Here is a 25582-nt window from a genome sequence, read left to right on the forward strand (position 1 = left end):
ATAATACTCCATCAAATGGCTTTATGCATAAAAAAAGACCTGCATTATATATTACTTGGTGCAAATGGCAAACACTGATATTGGAATTAAATCAAAGTAAGGTGTACTAAAAATACTCAAAATAGCTACATTTGATCGAATAGGGACAAAAACAGTAGAATAATAAATAATAAGGTTGCTGAAAATGTTTCGAAATTGTATATTTTAGGTGAATTATTTGATTAATTGTAAGTCTTAATGAATATTTTAGAGACAGGTAAAATTCAGAAACTAAATCTGTAATATAAGGTTAATTATTTAGTTGTATCAATGACATAATTCAATAGAAAAATATTGTCTTCCAAATAAGATACAATTTTAGTAAGGTTCGACCATTTCTTATAGGAACTGTATTCAAGATAACAAAATAAATATTTTATTTTTCGAATCCTGGAATCCTTTTATCAATTTTTAATTCCTTTAATTTTCATTTTATAGTTTTCATTTCTAAATATGCCTCTCAACCGAAATTATACTCTAAACTGTAATAATTTTAAAAAGGGCTATTGCGGTCAAACCATCTGCAATTAAAAATTATAACGATCATTTTAGTATTATTTGCCTTAAATAACAAAAATAAAGGACGGATTTAGAAAGCAAGCCTTCCAAGACCGGAATTTTGTGATATAGTGTAATGGAATATAAATATTACGTAATACTTACTTCAATGGAGTTAAAGGAACTAGGAAAATAAGGAGTTTTTTTTTTTTTTTTTTTTTTTGTAAAAAGTCAGTAGGATTTAGAAGTGGATTTTGCTTGGAACGAAAATGATAAATTCGGAGATGGTTTGAGTTTCTTTTTCATTGAGGCTGCTCATAAAATTTTGTGGTTAAACGATGTGTATGTGTAAAAAAGTATCAACCGAAGCCATCACGATTTGTAGAAAATATCTTTATATTCTAAGTTTGAAGGATGTTTGGGCAAGCCATATAATTAACTAATCTAAAGAAATTACCGATGGTAGGAAATTCACAGACCAATTTCAAGTGGCTACGAGCTGTATAATATTTAATGATTATTACAAAGACTGTTGTAAAGTTTTTAATTCTGTTGTTCATAATTTTGCTGAGTGTCCTTTTTTGCTGTTATTGAGGAAGTTTATTGAAAGGAACTTAGAAACACCTCAACAAACCATATCTTGGGTATAATTCTGTTTGGGCTTCTCAAAAATAAGTGAATTCCTTCAAAGAAGGCTAAAGCAATCGGGTATGGCATACTTAACTATAAGTCTTATAATGCAAAAGAGTTGACTTTGAAGGAACCAACGGATGGCATGCAGTTAAGAGGCTAATTTTAAACTACAATGTTTATTTATCTTTTTACCAAATGTAATCTACCAATGTATTATGATGTATTTTTTTATTGTATATTTTAAAATAAATACCTTAAAAAAAGTTAAACATAATATCTACTCAATGTGAAGTACTTTAAATCCATACGAAAAAATGTTGTATGCGCTGTATATTTTTATTTTTGGCTGTAAAATACTTTTGAAATAATTAAGAGGGTGAGAATGTTCTTATCAAATGCCAAAGTACCAAAGACATATTTTACTTCGAGGACTTGAATGGGTCATGCAACATTGAAAGTGCGTTCTGTTTTCTTTAGTTACATTCCATTCAATACATGGAAGTGAAGTGAAGAAAATATAATTCCGTTTATTTGGTAAAGAATTAATTATAATTATAACTCTTTAATCAGAATTAGAGACTCATATACGGGGTTTACTTAACTTTTATTAAATTAGGACTTCGAACTCCAGGAGGACTCAATTTGGAGACTAGAAAAAAGAAATTTCAGATTTGACTAGGACTCAATATCAAAGTCTCGTAACTCGACTAGCATTCATCAAATTGACATTGTTAAGATTTTAAAAAGACTCAATATAGTAACTAAGGATTATCCGGCGTTGCTGGGGCTAAGGAGGAAAAGGTACAATGAAAATGATCAAATTAATTGAGAAAATTAAAAAATATTCAGGCAATACATCTATTTACTAATAATGATAATATAAATGTTTCTTTGCAATCAAAAAAGATCCTGAAGTTTTTAATTTTCTTAGATTATTCACATTATATCAATATGGTTAAGTAAGGTAATTTACAAAGCTTCATCATCGCAACCTATTTGTTTTATTAATCTTTTCAACTGTGTCATTCCACATCAAATCGATAAAAAGGATATTTTCTCAGTGTCGTAGAAAATGTAGTTTTTATATTATCTCCGATATTTTTATAATTTTACATATAGTTTAAAATTAGATACAAGCACAAAAATCTAAAATTTTAGTAAGTCTTGGATTTCCCTTTTAGTAATAACTTGCATCTGTATTTTTTTTTTAAATTGTTCAATTGAAAGTGGATAAAATTTCAGCCAAAGAGACCGACCGAATAATCTTTATTAAAAAACTTTGATAAATATCTCAATAGAATAACTTAAATAGTTATTTTGTAATATCGAAAATTTTAACTTGATCAAGGTTGAGTGAGTTAATTTAAGTTAAATTACTCTAAAACTTGACTAGTTCAAAAAAAAAAAACTCGAAATAAACTTTAATTGAATTAGTTCATTTTCATAGAAATCGAAATTAACTTTAATTCAACTACTTATAAAATAATAATTAATTTTAAATTAACTAGTTGAAAAGATAAGTTAACTTGCTCATCACTACTTGTAGTATTATGAATATTAAAAAAAATAGTGTTTTATGAACTTCAGATAACTTACCAACAAATATGCATTTAAAAAATTGAAGCAGTCGACTATTTATTTATTTCAAACAATTATCAAATCGAAATTAGCAAAACAAAAATTGCAAAAACTTTTCTGCATTCATTTTGCAAAAAAAATAATAGTTAAAAGCATTTATTGGAATTGTAAAGAAACATAAGCCGTCCATTAGTTTTTTCGTACTTGCAAATAAGAAAAAAGTTATGAAGAATAATGTCGTCTAAAAAATAACATGGAATGATTTCTTTCCTTGGGCTTTTAATTGTTATTCTGGAATAAATTGGGTACTTTTACATTCGATTCAAATAAACAAAAATAAGTTATGAATAACATTATTAATTTGAATTTTAAATGATTTGAAGAACACCAACATTTTGTGTCCAAATACGTCCCCCTCATGTGTCCGAGGAACGGACTGGCTCACACGAGTAAAAATACAAATTTGAAGATAAGTTATTCGACTGACGGAAAGGAAAAAAATAATGCCCTTGTTTCATCATCGTTCATAATTCCCATACAAAGTTTTACGGTGAAGATAAGTTATATTAGAAAGTGAAACTAATCAACCTCTATTATTCATATTTTATTAAATTTATTTTAAATGTTTGATCTATATCAACTTGCGCACATCATTGGAAAAATTAAAAAATGGTAGTAGTTTAACCCATTCTGGGCATTTTGGGACTTATATGTAAAAGACGACTCCTTCACATCTTGACATCTTTATCAGTGTCGTTGATTTCAATATTGGGCAGCGCTTGACTCACTGCTTGTACAAATTCATAAATTTATTTTTAAATGCAGAACTATATTATCAAAGATTTGAAGAGAACCAAATGACAGTTTAACTAGAAAAAAATATTCACAATATAAACGAAAGCATATTCAATATTAGTGGATTTATAAACTCCAAAAATAAAAAATAAAGACTTGTCCTAGACGAACACACTTTTAGTAGTTGACTAATAGATTTATTATGTGTAAGTCTCAATTGATACAACAAATATCATTAAATACTAATCATATTTATACTAATTTAACTAATGAGTTTCTATGTAACTGATACTACAAGTATTATACCTGGTGCCTAATTTCTTGGAATTACTCTTTTCCAATTATTTATGATTATATGCCCACAAAAAAATCATCCATAAAAACCAACCTCAGAAAGTTTGTAAGCATAATTATAATATTGTTAGCTTGATTCTATGCGAATAATATCAGCATATTTTAAAAACACTAACTCAGAATTTTACGACAATAAAATTAATATTCAATTAATCTGAACAAAATTGTGGTTTATGAACAAGGAATGGATAATGACGGTAATTAATGAATGAAATATCTTTACATTTAGCCTTAAGTAATATATACATAAATTATATTAGTAACTACTATTAAGAAAATGAATAACACGTAGTTCTTGAAAAATACACACACTCGTTTTTAGCTTTCAAGTCCTGTAGTGAAAGATGTCTTTGATTGAGTACTAGAGAAATTAAATTATTATTGGGTCAAAGGGACATAAATAATAATTGCGTACTTTTTAGAGTGCCTTAATTGACATTTACATGAATATCAATATCAGGGGCGTCTGCAGGGGAGGAGGTCATAGGTCTCTCCCCAATTTCAAAAATTGCTCATGAATTTGAATAATCGTGTTTCTAGGATATTTATCCCGTTGACATCTACACCCCTTCCGAAATTACTATGGTCCAATTAAACGGAACGCTAAAATATCATTTTTAGCATTCTAACGTTCCATAGAACACTGTTCAATTTTGCGTTCCATTCACAAGCCTGAATATATTTAGATCTTTTACAACTTTGTTTCTTCCTCCGGTTCCAATCCAAATAACCTGGGTTAAAGATGATTTCCCACCCACTAGTTAAAGGGATACTAATTATAATCAACAGAAATTAATATATTGTGACATTCAAGACAAATAGTAAATATTTTCCTTGACTCATTTTTTATTTCCTTTTAGATATCAAAAGCTTTGCAAACTTCAACAGCATAGATCTTCTTAGGATAATTCAGCTTAAATTTAACAAATTGTTTCATGGTTAGAGGTGTTCGTAGGGAGTGGGGATTGGGGGCTATCCCCCTCCAAATTAAGGAATTTTGGTTTTTTTCCAAAAATTGATTGGTTAATTTTTTTTTCCAAAAATTTTATATTTTAATTTCCTTTATAAACTTTTTTACAAAAAGATTTAATTTTCTGTGAATAGTTATTGATTTTGGAATTTTTTTCCAAGAAATTCAATTTTTACTAAATGGCTATAGATTTTTGAAATTTTTTCCAAAAGACTTAATATTTGAAATTTAATTATTTGTGAATAGCTATGAATTTTTTATTTTTGTATTATTTTCATAAATTCCCCCCTTCCAACAGAAAAACATAAATTTTGCAAACTTCCCTGATGGTGTATTCAAAATAATCTAGTTAAAATCTATAAGATACCTATCTTTAATCTTTAATGAATAGGAAAGTTACTTGATAAACTTGATTAGCTTGGGATATGTATTACAGAATATCTTAATCCCTAAGAAATTCTAATGGAATTTATTCATGATTTAACTAATTATTACTTGTTATAATTCAGAATAAATACTCAATTTCACAATCTTTAGTATTTACTAACAGGATCATGTTATTTCCTGAGAAATGAGAAACCCGGATACATACGATTAAGACTATTTCAAAGCGCTAACAAAAACAAACGGTATTATGTTAAAACAACCATTTAATAAGACAATCAAACTATATTGCCAGAGCACTTACAAAACCATCAAGTGACGGTTGCTTGACGTGCACAGATATTTATACAAGCAATTTAACTATTTTTTTATATCTCCTTTTGGAATGACTTCTACTTGAGTTTGAATCTGCCTTTATCCCTTTAAAACTAACGCTATCTTGCAGCAATGTTTTTATTATTATTATTAAATTGTATAATATAAGTATGATCCTAGGGACCTCAAAAAGTCAACATTCAACAAAAAATCCATCTTTGAAGAATACAACTTTATACTTAAGGAGATGAAATCTGGAGAGGTGACAACATCGCTTTAGCATCGCTATTTCTGGATGTGTAGTTTTAATGTAGTTCAAAATATCATTGATATTATTAGGGCTGCAATTCCTTCATATCTCCTTAGATAAGTGAATGTTGACCTCCGAGTTTCCTTGAAGTGATCTGCTTGTTTCTATTGTCTGCCAATATATTTTCTGGATCTTCTCTTTTGGTGCCAAGTTTTACCATGAATTTGATAAGTAGTTGTACACAAAGATCGCCTAACAGGCTATATATAAAGAATTTTCAAGGGGAATTTACCTTAAATGCACTTTTATACCAGAGGCTTGCAATACATGCGACTAAATAATGTTCTAAAATAATTTCAAATTACTAATAAATACATTAAATAGTCATGAACGAGATATATAAGTTAATAAAAAGTAAAGGAACACACCATTAATAGCAAACCATTTAAGAAATAAATTCAATTTTCGATATATTGTTTCACATATTTTATATTATCATTGCAGACAAAATAGTTTTATATCCTCATGAGAAAGTTCTCTAAGGTGGCGATACATGTGTGAAGTGAGTATCTTCCCGTACATGAATCTAAAACTAAAGTTGAAAAGAAAGAACACAAATTCAATTATAATTTATATACTTTATTTCATTTAATTTATTATCGAATATATATCCTTCATCTGAGGGCAACTCTAAAAGCTTAATTAATTCCTAATTCAATAACAGCTTTTCTGTAGCCTCCTCTTCAAGGTTCCGCCAATATCTGTTACTTGTAGCTTGGGGTACACTTCCCCCTTTTCTGTCTAAAAATACGACCATTCCGATTTAATGAAATGAACTTTGATCAATTTCTCCACCTCCAGAAAGACTCCAACAAATTATTGAATGAATGATTTAAAATGGAGCCTTGTAGGTTGAAGCCTCGTCAGAGGGGAAAAAACCTCAATATATCCTCCTCAAGTGACTTCCTGGTGAATTTTTGAATGGAACTGCTCCAAAACAAGGGGAGGGGAATGTGCCAGTAGGTGTCATCCGAAAGTGGTAGCAAAACCATAAGGTACATTTCCCCTCTAAAATTACTTTTGATATGGTCAAAAAGCTCATCTGAAGACTCCCAAACATTAATCTTATTATCTCACATAATTTTTCACTAAAATAACCAAACTATAGTTATTACGTAATACTTATTTATTAATACTAGAATTAGTAGAATATAAAATATTTTACAATCTAAATTTGTAACTCAATTTTAGTTATTTTTTTTTATGAATATATTCTAGTTATAGCTAGAGTCATTTCTTGAAGGTAAAAATAATAGCAAAATCTGACGGACAAAGAAAGTAAATTCTGACCAAGACATTTTTCACCTGTTAATTATTTTCGTCTTCGTTTCGTTACTTGGTTTAAAACTTTTTGACAGGTCAAACACAGCAGATTTATTAAGTAACTCTCTCGCTTTCTATTTTTGGTGACGTCATAGGCAACATTGCTGGGGTAAATGTAGTAGGAAAAAGGTAACAAACATTACGGAGCAATCATCTCCAGCTTTTTATATTTTAAAATATCGTTCTACATCAAAAGAAAAGGATATTTTTGTTTTAGAGGTGATAACTTGCATATCTTTTTATTTTGCCTGTTTAAAACTAGCCATGGCTAATATTCAGACAACTTTACAGATTTAAAAGAATTATATTTTTTCGTAAGAACTTATTGTGTTGAATCAATACAAACTACTTCAGCAATGGGGTATACCTATGTTTTCACTCATTCCTTGAATTAACTATGCCGTGTTTTGATAGTCAATGACGAAGGATTTGGAGGGAGATTATCTCTCCTAAATGATTGATTTCAGTTTCATGTGAAGTTTTAAAGTTATTCATTTATAAGCCAGAAAACAGTTTTCCAAATAGGCCAAGCATATGAAGTTGGTTGATAACTTACGGTGTATTTTTTAAGTCTTATAAAATAGTAATTAATATTTGTGAATATATTTCATAGAAGTTTGAACTTGTATAATGAATATTATAATGATAATAAAGATATTACAAACAATCCTTTATTAATTTGAATTAAATATGCATTATGTTCAACAATAAATTACCTTTTTGCATCTCAAAATAAATAAAAAGTGTCTCTCAGATGTTATCCTTAATTTAATATTAAATTAAATTAATGAAGTTTAAAAATTGAATATATTTTAATTTTATTCCCTACTAATCTTTTTTATTAATTACTAAGTTCATAAAAATGATAAAAGCTTTTAAAGATAGGAAAAACTTTGAATAATTAATAATATAAATTTATTTCTTCTAATTCTTCCTTTTATTAACGCATTATTTAGGACATCATCGGTCCTTGTTGACTATACTTGTTATAATGTCATTTTACACGTCATTATCTTTATTGTATCACAATTAGTCAATCATACCAACCACTATTTGTATCTTCTATATTCGCAGACTATTACGGTCATATTATTTCTTCACCATTTTTAAAATAAATGACATATTATTAAAATCTACATAGTATTTTATTCCAAACTGTACTATACTATTTGATTACAAGAGTAGTTATGTTAGATTTTATATTATTTCAATGAAGAAATAGGTAAAATTTCTTCATAGAAATAATGAAATGGCGAATAAATATTATATAAATGACGACGGATCAACAAAAAGAAGTTGTAGTCCTGTTCTTTTGGAAACGGAGCATATGTATAGAATATCTTATTACTTTGATTATTTGTCAAAAAGTTTAAATTATGAAATAACTATTGTGTATAGAGTGAGAAGAGGGAATCAACAGCTGACAACAAATGCATAGGGTATTTTTGTGTAGTGGGATAACGCCGTGTTTCCTAGATGCTATCTTAGTTGGTGACATAGATATCAATTTTTCATTTGTTGTCCAAAATTTCCTTTAGAAAAGAGAGATAGAGAGCAAGCTGAAATGTCCAAGGAATAGAGATGACAAAAATATGTAGTTGCCCCCTAAAAAACTGATTTATTTTTATTTTTTCAAAGCTGTTATAATTATTCTTATGAGAGAACAATAAGTATATATATATTCAAATAAATAGAACTTCCATTATTTTAAAAAAAGGAAGAGGAAAATGAACGTTGTCACACTACACCATTTACAGAATTTTTAAGAGGAGAGCAGCTTAGTTTTTGTGACGTTTCGTTAGATTAGCTCCAAGCAGCTATGTGATGAAGGAAATAATAACAAATCCTACTCCATATCTAACAAAATTTGTATCTTAGATATCGAAGAATTTTGATATAATTTGATTGATAAAAGATTAAGTAGATGGTTAGTACTGTATCCCAATTTTCGAAACTATGTTAGTTGGATAGGAAATTGATTTACCCTTGCACATCTGCAGAAATTGGATTGATACATATTTTATAATAGTGGATATCTGATCATCAAAAAATAACTATTCAAGTAACTACATTACTTTAATTTATTCAAAATAAAAAAAATCCTGTGCAAAAAAAAAACCAGCCCAGCTTTATTGATGAGTGACATAGATACCCCACTCCCGCTTTCAAACAAAAAAACATCTTTAAGCATCTACAGCAGTAGGCTGAGGAAGAGGAGGAGGAAGATTTAAAGTTTAATTTTGTATAAATAAGATTTATGTTTATATTTTTTTGTCTTAATTTTTTAGCCTTATGATGTATTTGATAATTGATTAATTTACTACGATTTACAATTATTACAATTATATACTTCTAAATATTTAGGTATGCAGTAAAAACGTAAGAATTGTGTTGACTACTCTTATTGGTCCAAAGTAGGTGTCGTTGCGTTGAAATTCATCAGTATTGTGGTCAATGCTTCGTTTCAGAAGGCCGTAGTAGTTACAAGGCATCAAATTCTACAAAATTCAGTCTGCTTTTTTAAAGTGTCTACAAAGGAAGGCTAGATAAATGGAATAGTCATTATTTTATTCCTGTCTAAGGATGTACAATTTTAGTAGCCAAAAATATATATTTATCATTACGCATTAGTGTATTATAATTATACCTCATACATGTATTGCTCCTAGCTGCGTCATTGGCCAACCGAGACGGATAAAACCATCAAGTTTCTAATCATCGGTTCCCTTCTGATCCGACTAGGTACAGACAATGGATTCATGCTATTAGAAATGTGCGGAACAATTAGGATTATCAATCAGGACAAAAAAATAAATATATGTATTGTGCTTTCTTCATTTCCAGCCTAAAGAAAAAAATTTCAAAAATCTATAGTTATTCACACAAAATCTAATTTTAAATTTTTGATTTTGCTGCATATAATACCCCAATGGTTTTTTTTAAGAAAATAAAGCTTTTAAAAAAATGATTCTTTTCTTCGCGTATAATTTTGTCGTCCAGACCAATAAAAATTCTTGTATAAAGCAAAAATTCCTTAATTTGTGGGGGAGGGGGGGGGGCTGAAAACCTTTAGTCTCTTGCTACAGAAATCTGTACCAAAAAGTCAATCTAACAATGACCATACAGAGTACCGATTAATACTGCAGTCATTGATCCTAGTTTCATCCAAGACAAGAAGATTATAGTTTACTAAAAGTCCTTTCGTAATCTTTGACCACACTACTTTACTTAGGGACTCCAATTACTTTGTGATGGTGTATCGAGAAGGAATGGCTTTGCCAATATAAAGTTTCATAATTTTTAAAGGTTTGGATGGCTATCAATATGGGCATTGTAGGAGACATGCATTTTGTTAAATTAAAAGTATTATGACTGGATTCAATTATATATTTTGAGTAAAGCTTCAAATTATTATTATCAATACAGTTTTTCTTGTGCTTGGATCCCAAAATCACAAAGGCAACTTGACAAAAACCTCAAAGCCTTGCTATATATCTATATTTTTTGATTCTTTTTTTTAGCGGCGAATAAGGAATTAAAATTATATATAACAATGATAAAGTGAAAAATAATGTTAAAAAAATAAATTATAATTGTTATATTTCTTTTTTCTTTTTACATGCATAATATTATGATTAAAACATGTTGGATTTTTCATAAGAAAAATATGTTGTATGCATCTCACAATAAGTACACTCAAAAAAGTTAAACTACCTTTAATATACTTGTTATATTTTATACCAATGGAAATGTGTATAAATTATACTTTACATTAAGGAAGACATGCTATAAAATTAAAATAAGTTTCTACTTATAAATTTGATAAAATTTTTAGTTAATTTTGTATAAAACTTCGGTAATATTCATCACAATTATACATTTAAACATATTTGAGTTGTCATTTTTCTGGTTTTGATAATGACCATGGAATTTTTCCTTTGACATCCTACATAATATTTAATCCGATTCTAGGCAATAATAATTTTGTTATTAAGAAGATAATACGATTTCAATATTTAGAGGATATGGCAGTTTAATATTGTTATATGAGGGATCCATATCTTCTCATATCTTTATTGAAATTTTTATCAATTTAGGACACAACTGATCAAAGATTAGATCCTTTTCTTCAAATTTATACATTTAGTAAGTCATTCACCCTAGACAACAACATAGTGAGATAATGTTTTAATATTGTAACCAATCTTAACTCTGCAATATTGGTACAAATTTCATTATGAAGTAATTCCATAGAATTACTAAGCGATTGTTGTTATTCTGATATAAATATCCCAGGGCCAATCAAGCATACCTATGTCATATATTTTAACTTAAAGATTATACGATTGACACCATGAAACAATCCATTATATTTACGGTGGATCAATTGATATAAATTGATAATTATAATTGGAATCCCTTTAAACAAAGGGTAAAAAACTATCTTTAACCATGTTGTTTAGATTGGAACCGGAGGAAGATATGGAGATAAAAGATCTAGATATATTTGCATTTAAGGATTTCTACGGGGGAAATAAGTAGGTCACAACTATTCAAAAGGGTCAAATTCCATTCATTATCTTTTTATTAGCAGCTCAGTCATTCCTGTCTAAAATAACACACATCTATGGAAAATAAATAATTTGTACACATGCTTTTAAAATATCCCAATGATTTTCACAACATTTCAAAACATATACTTTGAGTTGTAGAGAAAAACTTGATGTGCAAAGAACTAAAATATTTGAGAACAAATTCAAAAACAAGTCAAATTCACGAAAGTCATTCACAACCTCATCAGTTTTGAGTTGGATCAAATAGCTATTTGAGTCAAGCCTTTTATCTGATGTTTCCTTTCTGGTTGAAAGAAACCAGAATAATCTTTGCAGAGGATTTATGACCATAAATGTATTCTTGGATCTGTCAGCCCTGTATTTGAACGGATGTTCAATGGATACTTTAAAAAATCAAAGAAAAATTATCAGGATTTTATTGATATAACTCCCTCCAGATTCAGAAATATATTTAGATCGGTTTACATCCTCTTCTCAATTGCGCCAATAAATATGATTTATCCACTCTCAAGGAAAAGTGCATATTCTTCATGAAGGATGTCCCGTTAAAAGATTATTGTTCACTCTTTTATCAATTAAAACTGAATTGTGTTATTCATTTGACTCCATTGATTAAGAATCGTATTTTATTCAATCCATCTTCTACACTCTTGTTTGACTCTGTTGTTGAAATAAAAGACAACAAAAATACTCAAAGACCTTTTGTCATCGGAGGGGATTAATATGGATGAGATTGTTGTCTTTAAATCTACTCTCCACTAGGCATCATCATCTCAGACTCAAATTAAGAAGGGAGACTTTAGAGAGCTCCTTGGATCTGTTCTCTACTCTATTCGATTATCTCTACTCTCTTCTTCTCAATTTGCGAATGAAGTTATTTCATCGAGACTACTTCATGATGAAGATAGATATTCTAAAATATATCTCCAAGAGTGAATCAAGTGTATCAAATGACTTTTCCATTCATTTTAGAATACGTAGATATAATAGTTGTGCACGTATTTTATATAATTTTATAAAACCACCGGTACACTCAATTGGATTTAGGGGGGATCAACCCATTGACTCGTTTCAATGAAAAAACAATTAAAACAGACTGTATTTTCTATATTCTTTTAACTCCATTGACAGGTGTAATACGTAACATTTATATTCCATTGTTTATAATAGTAAATATATTATTTTTAATCAATAACTAAATTCAAAACAATGTTTGGTGTCTCTACTCCCTTTAATCTTTCCATAGGTTTGTATACGCAGGAATTTTTAATAACAAATTAGCCTGTCATAATTGTACATATACGATCGACCGAACATTATGCTCTAAGAAAAAAAAAAGGAGAAATTAATTTTTTCAATTTCATAAAATGAAAAATGATCCACATTATAAAGGGATCAGTGAGTATTTTTGGAGCTCTACTTATTTTAAAATTCTTGTTTGAGATTAAACAAAATCTAATTAAGAATCAGGAGTGCCCTTCAATTACCGATTTACGAATCTCAATATATTCAAAAATAAGAGCAGTTGAATAATAATTTTAAAAAAAAAGGATTATTTTTAATATATATTTAAATATTTTAAAGTAGGTAAGCTATAAGTTTTAACTTTTGAATTTTTAAGTGCCCAAGATGGGACAAAAGAAATTTTTTTTAATGGTTTATAGAGAAACAAAAATCTCACAAACATGTAATTTTTGTTTGAAAGTTATTTCATGACATCACACTGGAATAAATACCATTTTTGTTAACCAAATGCTTAACAATATTTAAAAATAGCATATTTCTAGAAGAATATAACTGAAGAAAAGTCTTCAAGTAATACTCAATTTCTGGTCATCATGGGCAAGAAGAAGAAGCTTAGTGAGTGCATGCGGTAGACGTCAGCGTCATTGCATTTTGTCACCTTGGGGTATAATCTCCAAATAAATTTAAAAAAAGTGAACCACTGCCATGTATTTGGATGTCAAAATGAGGTAATCAAATTAAAGAACTAAAACCTTACTACAGAGTTGTATTTGAGTTCACATAGATTAAAGTTCCACTGCGATGTGTTATTAATTGTAGTGATTAGGTTATTGCACTAAGGATTAATCCTTCACTTTTCGGGTCACTTCTTTATTATTTTGTATACTCTTGATTACAATATACTAATTAGAATGACAATGCATTTAACGTAACGCAACTAAATATACATTAATACACACGGAACTTCTCTTGCCCTAAGATTTTAAGGGAAAGTACATATGGGTTGAATTACATTAACTATTTTTCAAAAAAACATATATTACTCACAATTTAGAAATCAATATTAAATTTAATAGTTGCCTTTCTATTCCGGTCACCCCTCCTCAATGTTCTATGTTTTCTTCTCCGGATTTGGGCTTCTCAGGCAATATCCCTGATTTGTTTAGCCTTAGGAACTTCCAATTTTGAATCAATTCACGATTGTTCTTAATCAATATACATGACCTCCCGTGATCTGGATGTCTTTGATAACGGCTTTGGTGTCCCAAGTTTTAGATATAGGACTTTGTACTGTTTTTTCCGCAACCTTGAACTTTGGTCCATTTCTGTTAGAATTATCGGTAGTTACTGTTTTCTTTCTTTGCTCATAAACATCCTTTGAATCTATTTTTTCATAAACATTATTCAGTGCTGGCAAATAACAACGTTGTCTTTTGGTGAACATTATTTGTGTCAGACTGAATCTATCTGCTCTGGGTGCATTTTTCCAAGCAAATAATTCCGCTTTTATATTTATCTTTGACTGCTTGCTCTGCTATACCATTACTTGAGAATTATATGCTAAACTTATATCCTAAATAATAATATATTTTTTACAGAATTTATCAAATTCACTACTCTACTGTGGTCCTCAATCAGTACGAATATATTTTGGGAGAATATTATTATGAATTATTTCTTCATTATACACAATTTAACAATTAGACACCCTTATGATTAAGTTAGTTTCCAAACGTTAAAACTTATAAATTATGTTCGACAACATTTTTCCTGCCTCCTATTTCGATATTTGACCTTTCATCATGACGTGACACTTCGTTGTGTGGACAAGGAAGAGTAAGACTAAGAGTTAGAGTGGCTCTTAATTTTTACGAAATGGGATACAATTATAAATTAAGGTTCACAGAATCGTGCAAAAAGAGAGGTCCATGCTCCAATTGGTTTTCTCGCCAAGAAGTTACGTTTGGTGAGGGATAATTCCTTAAAAATGGTAACAAATTCCGTGGATTCTCTCGAAATGTATGTTCTGGGATGGCCGAAATAGACAACAGGATGAAGCTCTTTATTGAAGGGAATCATAGCAAGAATGTGTGACAAATTACTTTTTCTTTCTTGATGGGAATGTCCAAATATATCGTTGGTCGTTAATTACATAATCATTATCTGAAAAATCGTTTTATTTCGAGGACAAAAAGTTTTATTGAGAATTTATCATAAAATCTATACAATATGAGTGACGGGAAGGTATCAAGATATGAATTGAAACCCTCATATTGAACATGGCATTTTTATTTATCGAAGGTTACACTCTCAAAACCTTCAATGTTGTTGGTTTTCCTAGTGATTAGAGTCAATCCTTTTAGACGATTGGAGATTAAAAAGTTATAGTTTCATAATAAATCATTAAGATTGTGTTCAAATGGAAATATAAGACTAGAACACACGAGTCAGTTATGCTAAATATAATAAGGATGAAGTTCAATTGCTGACAATGGACTTTTTGGAGGATAAGTCCATTCCATATTCATATATTCAAAGAGGAAATACTCACTTCTTATATTTATATATAATCAATTTATTTGGGGATGAATATGAAGGAGCAGGTACATCTCACATATACATAGATATTTGAGGAATCAGAACAAGTAAATTCATATATTACTACTTTCTTTATATTTATTAAAGGAAACTTGCAAGAAAGGTTCTAATTGTACTGCATCACTTTTATACTATGAAATAATTCGTTAAAGCTTAGCTCTTTGGCCTTAAATTAATTGTGATAGCTGTGGTGGGTGATTTCTTTTAATAATTTTTTAAATTGTTATATATTTCTTCACTACTTTTCATAGGTCAGAACAAGAATTTTATTTTATTATGTGTCTTTTGGCATACATTATAAGGCAGTGGAAAGTGAATAAAATCTATATTCATTTTCTATATGAGAGTCTTTCCAAATGTTCTGCCGATCACAGCTTTAGAATGGTTTCAAAATCCTTTAAAAATCAGCAAAGTATAGACTGTATTGATTACTTAATTCAAGTAGTAAATAATACGTCTACAAAAATTGTCCACAAAACAAGATGGAGTTGAATGGTTCAATTGGAAAAAAAATATATCTCAATACTTTTTCAGATAAAAAGAATAAAAAAATATCAAGTATTTATGTTACCTCTGATCATCCTGGAATTCTAAGAATGAATGAGTGGTCCAACAGTAAATAAATTAAATCGTTAGCGCTATTAAAGAATAGCATTTCATTTAAGAAATTAACAATTTCGATTCCTGAAAATTATTTATGTGAAGAAGTTCTTTTAACAGAAGAAAGGAAATAATATCTATAAAGAAATATAGCTACTCTGATCAATTCTGAGATAAATATTTATTTAAGGACTTATGAAGCACTCTTAAAGCCTTTTTCCTACATCAATCTTGTCTACCTCAAGTCTCTTTTTACCCCATACCCTCTTCAACCTTGAATCCGTTACTTACCTCGAGTACTCTATCACCATTAAATTTGTTTCTTACCTCAAGCCCCTCTTCTATTTTAAATCTGTTTCGTACCTCAAGCCCTCTTATATTTAATCAGATTCCTTCCTTTAGTCCTCATCCTCCCTCATCATCATCAATAGTTAAAAAAAGGCGCTTCAATTGTATTGGGTGTTCCTCTAGATTAATAGAAATATAAAAGGTTATCCCAATGAGTTCTTATCTAAGAACTCATTGGTTATACCGGGCATTACGCGTGTAGGACGGTTGCTTGACTTCCACTACGCGAGTCATTGTAGATAAGTGGTTGCATTTTTAGTCCAAATCTGTTTTTCTTGCCCAACAGTCCGTACGATACATTAAATTGAACATTCTAGCAATAGTGACGTCATAGACTATGAGTGGTTGCATGTTTTGTCAAAATCTGCCTGTCTTGCCCAGCAGTTTATATAATACATCAGATTGAAAATTCTAGCTAGCCCGATTACATGATGGTCTAAACTTGTATTTTGATTAACCTCGGGTGTTCCTTATGTAAACGACATTTAAATAAAAAAACAAAATTTTAGAGGGTGTAAATTTTGCATAAACAAACTTTTAAACCCCTCGTGTAAAAAAATCATCTGTAAAAACATTAATAAATAGTTGAATTACTGTTATCTAGATCATGATGTTTTTTATTTCAAAAAATGGATTCTATTTAAAAAAAATTAAAACCTGTGTAGAGCACATTCAGATGAAAGTTATTGATACAAAACCAAAATTTACGAATATTCTATCCTCTTGCACAGGTTTATTGAATCACTTTGAACACTTTGCATACATACATAGATGCTCAATAATCAAACTATAGTCCATATTAATTTTCTTTGATTATGCAAAGATCGATTCATAAGTGATTTGATTTTAATTGAGCTTAGAATAAAGAACGCATCACATCAAAGGGATGATTAAGAAGATGTATTTCTCAATAAGATCTGAAGTATCGTCATTAGCTTCTTGAAATTACTAAAATAAAGGAACTTAAAAGTCAATTTCTGGACGTCCCATCTATTTCTCCCTCTTCGTATGTTTACTTCATTTTGTCCTTAATGTTAATACAAAGGTGTAATTCATATCGTACAGGAGTAGGGGAAAAAAACTTCCGTCAAAAATAAAATCTAATATAATGAATGAAAATTGAAAACATCAAGGAAATTATAAATGCAGAAACTAATGCAGAGGCACTAAAGATATTTTTAAATTCTTCTATGATTTTATCCATCTCTTTATTTAAGCAATAAATTTTGTTCACAGTTTTCTTATAGGTATCATTTCAAATCATTTATACCTATGAGAAACTCCCTTTTCATGGACAATGTAATTATAGTACAAACCGTAATATTTTTGCTACTTAAATGTATAACGTCGAGTTGAGCAATTCCTTCACATTTCAGAGGATCATTACTCGCATTTAACAACCGTTCATTTGTGGTATTGTAAGAAAATTCATTTTCTCCTACATAATCATAAGAAATTAGGCTCTTATTCGAGCCTATTTCCAGCAAGCCATAAATTTAATATGGATCGAGCATCCTTTGAGACTCAATTGAACTTTTAACTCCATCCTCTTCAAGGACATCGATCCTTTGATCTGATTGATATCAATTTTTGATGATGAATTACGTTCTGGACTCTTCACTCTTGAGGTATATCGACTATTAACTTGTGAATGGATTGTTCTTAATAAGATAAAAGGAAGACAAATGCTTTCCACATTTAAAACATGTGTTTGGGTCTCCACGATATGATAATCCTTGATATTACTTCTACTTCCGCATCTTTGACATACCTTTTTTACAGTTTTTCTCATTTTTAAAGAACTGCCTTTTTATCTTATTTGATGTGTGATATATAGGATTAATTACCCTTTGACATGTTGTAGCTTCCTTGTATACAGGACTTGTGAGCTTGACTTTGTCTCTGCCGGGATTTTCCAAACTTAGCAATTTTTTTTCAGAGCCATCGGTATTACTTCTATTAACGTAACGAAAAAAGTAAGTATTATCTCCATTAACCACAGATAGATTAGCCAGTGCTCCTTTTTGTACCATGTTTGCAATAAAATCTGCCTATGATCGTCCAGATCCTTGTGAATATTGAGAAAAAAAGAATCCAAACTTCATTAGAATGGAGGCCAAATATCAAAATTAATCCTCTAAGCCTTTGACACATCCATTTTCAACCATAGAAAAAACTAAAAGTTGTGCATTGTATATTGTAAATTCAAATAGTTAAATATAAATCTATGTCTAAAAAGAAACATGTGATAGGCTTGATATTGGAATTAAATAATTTCATTAAAATCTTATGATCCACACAGTTTCATCATATATTGATATATTGAAAAACTCTAACTATTGGCTCTTTTGACCTTATTACTATTATTATGAATTAAAACATATATATATATATATATATATAGTGATATAAACATTAAATAACATATCAACATATATCCATAAAAAAATTTTATAAACGAGAGGTCCATTTTTTATTTTTGCAAAATAGCAAAAAACTTTTTTATTAATTATGCAAACAAGTAGTAACCACCTTTTACTGCCATTGTAAAGAGGAACACAAACATACCAATAATTTTGTCGTATTTGCAAAAAAAAAAAAAAAAAAGTGATGGAGAATAAAGATGTCGAAAAAATAACCTCGATAATTGGTTCATTTGTGCAAAAATTGCAAAAATCATGTAATAAAATGAAATTGAAAAGACTCTATTTTTAATTTATATGTTAGAGGCAAAAAATTCAACCTAGAATTAAATATTTTTTCAACAAAAATAAGCAATATACTGTTATGGCAAATATAACCTTTTTCAATTATAGACCTAAATGAAAATGGTTAAATTGAAATCCCACTCTAGTTTTTAGCATACCCATAAGGTATAAGTAGGTTAAATTTTAACATAAAATAGCAAACCAAACTTGCAACTTGGCTTGGATGTAATTTTTGATATTTTCAGGGTATGTCTTGTAATAAATTAAATTATATTTTTTTTAATTAAAGAACTTGCTCTTGTGAGTATTTTGAAGCAAACATTTTTGAAATCAATGGAGTTTGAGCGGAGTTATGTTCCACTGAAGCTCAAACAGGCTCTACTGCTCACATACGTCTACAATTTCAGACATAAGGTTCTATTGTTGAGATAAAGACCCTTACCAAAACTGATCAAAAACGGTAATGATGCTGTTGTGAGAGTTTGTACAATTAACATGGTCCTTTTGTTTAATGTTCCTTCGGATAACTCCATTCTAATAGCATTAACATTATCAAGCATTGCTGCAATTTAATTAGCAGGAGGAAAACTGTTCATTTCATGTTCAAATATTCATTTTGTTCTTTGTATTCTTATGTATTTCATATATCTAAATCCGTTGGAATTGTCAAAGTATTACAAAAAGTAAAATTGATTGTGACTGTACATTATTAGACCTTCAAGTAGTGGATAGATGATTAAGTGGCATAAGAACCAATGACACTCTCATATGACCATGGTAATCTCTATGTGGAACTTATTTATTCGCCTCGAATAAGTTATACCTAGAGAAGGGAAGTGTGTAAAGAAAAAATTAAGTTTGACTGATTAGAAAATCTACAAACGCCTGTTGCGTGTGCTCTTTCTTCCTTTTTGTTTATATCTTAATTGGTGGTCATGATTTTAATTTCTATTTCTTGAATAAGCATTCTCGTATATCTTTGGTATCAATTGATTGAAAGACGCATAATAAAATGAATATGTATGTATTCAAATATAATTATAATTGTTCCCCTTCACTAAAGCTATTTTAAATATAAAAGGTTCTACTCTTTATAGCAGTAGTTTATTTTCTCCCTCCAAAATCATAAAACAATACAGCTGATATTAAAATAGTTGTTAATCCAGGTGTGCCATAAGTCTCGCTTCCATCTCTAATCATAGGTCACTGGTATTAGTATATGGCATTGTCTGTAGTATTTAAGGATCGGCTAAAATACAAATTTTGCTTTCAATACACAGCAGTGGTTCAATTTTTTTTTTTTTCATTATCTTAGTAAAATAAATTTTGTATTTTTAAATATGGTTGTAGATTATGCCTCAAAATAGTGAGTAACCCCAGGAAAAATTTTCTTAAGACAAATTTTTGTAGGCGATCTTTCCTTGATCCATCACAACATTGAAATGGTACAAATTATTAAAATAATTTTTCATGTTTTCGAGTACACTCTCATAAAAATAGGATCACTCTAAAATATAAAATTGAACCAAGATCCTTGGATATGATTACTTTTTAAATAGGTCTTTTATAAAATAAAAAATGGAATATTTATCTTTGATATAAACTTTGATATTCCTTATGACTCTGAATTATGAATAAGTTATAAGAGTCTAAAGAAGAATCTTGTTTTCCATCATTTTAAAAATTGAAGTATGTTGAGTTCTAAATCTCATATATTTCTGACATCTGACAATCAATATAAAAACTGAGATCAGTTTTAGATTTTGCACTCAAAGATTTATAATATTCTTGGCTTCATTTTATTGGGGTAGACATTTCGTGTTCTCCAGTGTTATCGGTGATCTTATAACTTCAGTAGACTTATATTCGAAAATATGAATTTAGTTTAACATAGGTACTTTAAAATTTAGTGTTTCAGGAGTCATTTTCTGAATTACTAAATTACTTGTCATAATATTTTAATATCTCTCTCGTAAAGATTTAGGATCTCCACATTAATATTCTATAAATAAATTATGGATTACACTTAATGATTAGGATTTGAAAAAACTGTAAATAAGAACGATTATCTCAGAATTAATTGACACTAAATAATTGATTATTTTCCATGACAATTATACAGCATATTAATATGACATTAACACCTATAATTATTTTCCCATTTATCAATTCTTAATTATGGTGTAATACACCTACATAAATATTTATTTGTGTTCTTCATAGATTTAGGTTTATATTTTTTTGTTTTAATTTTTTGGCCTCGTAATATATGTGATAATTGATTAATTTACAACGATTTACACTTTTTACAATTATATACTTTTAAATATCTAGTATGTAGTAAAAACGTAAGATTTTTGTTGTCACTACTTTCATTGATCCAAAGTATATTCAAAGGTGTCGTTGTATTGAAATCCATCGCTATGGTATCCCATGCTTTGTTTCAGAAGGAAATAGTAGTTACAAGGCATCAAAGTCTAAAAAAATCCCGACCAGAACTTAGTTTTCATAATGTGTATGTTTTTTTATTCAATATTTTCATCAAATAAAAATAGCAGATCTATGTTCAAGAAAATTTATCTTCAATAAAAAAGTCCAAAAGAATATATTCACTAAAAATGATATTTTAAAACTAATCACAAAAACCTATGTATACCTCCTGGAAATTATTTACGTTGAATCTGACTAGGGGCATCATTAAGATCGTTTTATATTTTGGTCAAATTTTGAAGTGTATAGGGAAGCAATTAGTGTCTGAAGTAAAGGTTACCTCAAAGTGAACCCCAAAGCAATGGGTTGTATCAAGGGAAAGTAACCAAGCAGGTTAAAAATCCCTGTCGCTGCTTCACAAGGCATATAAGATCACCCCAAATGCTCCAAAATAAGCTCCGGGCCTATTAATTAATTCTGACTACGACAGAACCACCAAGAAAGTTAAATACCGTCTCCAAGAAATTCACAAAGCATTTAGACCCTATCAAAATACTTCAAAAGGAAAACCAGGATCATGGATTAATTAAGGCTATTGCAAAGACACCAAGCAGATTAAGATTCACCAGTGCTGAATCACATAGCACATAAGGCCCTTCCAAATGTTTTTTTTTAAAAACTAGGTTTATAGGTTGACTAAGACATTAGGAGGGCCACCAAGCATTTAAAAACCACCGTTAGGCCTCAGAATGTAAGTAAGCTCCCTCCTCATCCTCTAAAATAAATCCGGATTAATGTGTTGATAAAGACTACAGGAGAGACAAGAGCCAGGTTAAAAACCAACTCACCACTTGTTTGAAAAATTAACAAAAGATGACATTCTTCTGAAAATAAAGAGGACAAAGCAATAATTTGAAACGAGATATACCAAGATATCCCAATAAAATATGGAGAATCACTGATTGTACAAAAAAGGGGGAATCCAGAACGGATTATGGTATCTAAGGGTTTCATAATGCAATCAATAACTGTGTTGCATCTTTATATTCCAATAATTTCCAACTGATTGAAGCGTTGAAGAAAGACAAGAATACCTGTTCAGCAGTGTAGAGACAAACATATAAGAAACCTAACAATCGAATGCCAAATATTGTAAGTAAATATGATAACTCTCATGACAAAATTTCGTATTTAAAGTCTTGATCTGATAATTTACAATTATTTTATATTATAACATCTGTCTTTTTTTATGAATAAAAACTTGTATTAATATATTAAAAGAACTAAAAAAAAATACAATTTTGTTAGTTTAACTAACTGTTTCTAATTTGAAATTTGTATTGAAATTTCAAATTCCTCAAAAAGGAATTATGTCAAGGTAGCATTCAATCATTGAGATAACAAAAACACCGTTAATTTGACTGAGGTTTCATTTAAAAGCACCTCCTTTTGTCGAATATGATTTGAGCAATGCATGTTTCAGTGAGTCTTTTTATTTCTTCTAGACTTTTGTAGGCGCTATTTTAATACTTTTATTCTTTATTAATTGAGAGTGTTGGGAGGCAGAAAGGTCTGTATGTGGCTGGAAAGCAAATTTGTCGAGGCTTATCAACCCCATCAACTGAAAATGAGTTTGCTTACAGAGGCTGTATAGGTACACTTGAAGGGTTTTCTATTATGAAACCAGAGGAACGGTGGTTTTTCCGTAAGGTGGAAGAAGAGACCACATCTTACATTTTATATGAATGCAAAGCTTTCCGGAGAGTTTTTAACGTCGTTGCAAAGAAGGTGGAATCATCTTTTGGAGGGAAAATTCTGAGGGACAACTTTTCGCTCTGAAAAATAACCATGTCAATTTCCACATGTATCGTAGGTGCACTCGTAATCAAAGTTTTTGGAAATCGACGCCTTATTTTTTAACCCTGCACATAATAATCTAAATTTTCAATTAATTAATCCTTTGGAGTTGTCATTAATTAAATATATGTACAGCTACTAGTATTACAATTACTTTATCTGACCTTGGATTTGTCTTTGATGTTAATAACCATAGTGTATATTTCATTCTTTAGAAGCTGAACATAGATTGAAAATACATACATAGAAACCTTCAGATCTCAACTCTTTCAATCTGTGATTTAAAATGTTTCTTTTTGGAGGAGAAAAAACGTCCAGAAGATATAAATTTGTAAATACTCAATTACATGTTTGGCAGTGCTTCTAAAAAGTTGATTGATTTGGGGTGGGAAAATGAGTAGCTATTTCATGTTGGCTTCGTGTTTAGATAATGAATATGACCAAAAATGTAGAAGAAGTGTAATAAATGTTACGGAAATGTTTGTAGAGAGCCAGTATATTTGTACAATTTTCCATTTTTAGGATAATTGGAAAAGGTGAACCCTTGGGTAACCAAAGATTAGAAACTATTTTCTGATTTATAAAGTGTGTTCAAAGCAGTACAGAATTAAGATTTGCAAACACAAAATACTATCCGTTTTTGGCTAAACTTAAAAAAAAGGTCAGAAGTTAAAGAAAAACGTACATGTTACAAAAACAATATATGTTCTATTTAATAGAGTTTGATCCCCTGATTCCAAATATGGCCTTATTTTTTCTCTCGTAGTCTCATGGCCTCCAGAAAAAGGACATACACTTTTTGTTATTTTTGGCTTTTTTTAAGGTTCAAAACTGTTTTAAGCCCTTGGTGTAGAAGATAGGGATAAATTATTTGAATATATTTTAAAGCCGAATGTTAAAAAATTCTAAAATCATCATACTTCTAACTCGAATTATCTTTGTTTAAAGTGGAAAATAAGGGATTTTTATTCAGAGACTTATAGCTTCAAGACGAATAAATTTAAAAAGTTTAAAAATATTGTATTCGATAGCTGAAAGTATGAATTTTAATTTTTGTAAAAAGAACATCTCCAAAAACACTCTCTATCATGGTCAATTTAAGATAAGGCTACGCCAATATTTCAACGAAAAAAACTCCTTTTTGAATTGAACTCATATTAAAGGTTCATAAGTATTCGTATACCCAGCTAGAAGAGATGGACGCAAAGACAGAGAAGAAGAAAAGAGATAGAAACAGAGACAGAGAAAAAGAAAAGGATTTGTTCTGAGGACCCCCTTGAATGTCCGTTTTTTGCAATCCTTCACTCACTACGGCTATGCAACGAGTACTCTTGTGTCCATAAAGCTGGAAATAATTTATTTATTCAGTTTAAGGCATGAGGCAAAATGTTATAACAAATTGTATAACATATGTTTTCTTTATATCCTTTTTCTTTTTCTCTCTCTTTTTTTAAATCTCATTTATTGTTTTCTCTCTTTGTTTCTATCTTTACTAGCTGGGACGTACAAAAAACGTAAGATGTTGCTGTGTGACCGGTACTAGAATACATTTGTAAGTGAGAAGGGCAGATAGTACAATAGTGGCGTCACTAGGCAGAGTCGTCTTCAATGGATGTTGTGTCTTGACGAGGGAGAGGAGACACAAACTATTTAAAGGTGGAGAGATCCAGGACGACCGAGAGAAGTGAGGAGAAGGAAAGGCATGGAGGAATGATACAACGGTTATTTAAAGGAGCATCTGTATTATTATTAATACAAAACCCTACTCTAATAAATACGTAAAATACATGACTATTTATACTAGGTAAAACACTGTACTTTAAACACATATATATATACAAGAAAATAAGAGACAAGAAGATGAAGGGAGAAGGAAATACGCATACATTACAAGGGATGACCTGGAGGGCCTGTAGTTCCCCCCCCCCAAAAAAAAAATCTGCTTTTTCCTAGAAAATATAATTTTTGAAATTTTTTCACAAAAATTTAATTGTATGTGAATAGATTTTGAAATTTTTTTCGA

The 25582-nt window shown here is 29.5% G+C and overlaps 1 long non-coding RNA gene across 1 annotated transcript; it reads right to left on the minus strand.

Moving 5' to 3' along the window:
- Positions 1-9409: 9409 nt before the first annotated feature.
- Positions 9410-13929, minus strand: LOC121121526 (uncharacterized). The gene is made up of 3 exons (XR_005865516.2): positions 13776-13929; positions 9847-10044; positions 9410-9741 (listed from the first exon to the last, which is right to left on the minus strand). It is a non-coding gene; the product is annotated as an uncharacterized lncRNA (long non-coding RNA).
- Between the last annotated feature and the right edge of the window lie 11653 nt (positions 13930-25582).

Source organism: Lepeophtheirus salmonis, chromosome 1 (assembly GCF_016086655.4).
Source record: "Lepeophtheirus salmonis chromosome 1, UVic_Lsal_1.4, whole genome shotgun sequence".
In the NCBI taxonomy this organism is placed as follows: domain Eukaryota; kingdom Metazoa; phylum Arthropoda; class Copepoda; order Siphonostomatoida; family Caligidae; genus Lepeophtheirus; species Lepeophtheirus salmonis.